Genomic DNA, 1,157 nt, shown 5'->3' on the forward strand with positions numbered 1-1,157 from the left:
CTTTCTTTCTTTCTTTCTTTCTTTCTTTCTTTCTTTCTTTCTTTCTTTCTTTCTTTCTTTCTCCCTTTCCCCCTCTTTCTTTCTTTCTTCCTTCCTTTCTTTCTTTCTTTCTTTCTTTCTTTCTTTCTTTTTTATTGTTGTTTGTTTGTTTGTTTGTTTGAGACAAACTCTCTGTGTGTAGTCCTGGATGTCTTGGAACTCACTTAGACCAGACTGTCCTGGAACTCAGAGATTTGCTTGCCCCTGCCTCCCATGTTCCCAAATGCTGAGGTTAAAGGTGTGAGCCACTACTGACTAACAAAAGGATATGCTGCTGTGTAGGAGAAGCTAAGGTGGGAGGAGTAAGGAGAGGAAGAGGAAAAGGAAGAGGAGGAGCAAGGAGAGGGAGAAGGCAGAGATGTAGGAGGATGGAGAGCCACACAGGTATGGAGAGCAGTCCTGGGTAACAACTTATATGTAGGTTAGCTAATTGGGAAACACCTCAAATTGTATGAGCATATTGTTATTGAGCATTACCAATCATATAAAGCCTTTGATTGATTTTTAAGCATTAGAGTCTCATTTTCTACCATGCCCATGTGGATGGCAGGATGGTCTAGACAAAGCCTAGCCTTACAGAGACAGAATGGAAGATTGGCAGAGCCATCTCCCACGCTGGCATCTTGTGGGTGGCAGGGCTGGTGTTTCTGGCCACCTGAGCTGGCGGTCTGAGCCAAGTGGCAGTGAAAATACGCTGCCGCTCGTGGCCACAGGCCTTGCCTAGGTAGAAACATGGTGCCCCGATTCGAAAGACAGATCGGGTGCCACTGTTTTATAGTATCTCCCGCAACACTGCTGCGTGTGTGTATGTGTGTGTGTGTGTGTGTGTGTGTGTGTGTATGTATGTATGTATGTATTGGCCAGGGTTTCTCTGTATAGTCCTGCTTGTCCTGGAACTCATTCTGTAGACCAGACTGTTCTTGAACTCAGAGATCTGCCTGCCCCACCCTCCCTTCTTTTTAAATGTCTCAGTGATTTTTATATTGCTGAGACAAAACACAGTGACTAAGGAAATTTATAAAAGAAAGCATTTAATTTGAGGGCTCACCATTCTAGCACCATTCTAGAGGCATAGAGCCTATGACATCATGGCAGGAAGCATGTCAACAGGCAGGCAG

This window comes from Grammomys surdaster, unplaced genomic scaffold (genome assembly GCF_004785775.1).
Source record: "Grammomys surdaster isolate TR1022 unplaced genomic scaffold, NIH_TR_1.0 189, whole genome shotgun sequence".
NCBI lineage: Eukaryota > Metazoa > Chordata > Mammalia > Rodentia > Muridae > Grammomys > Grammomys surdaster.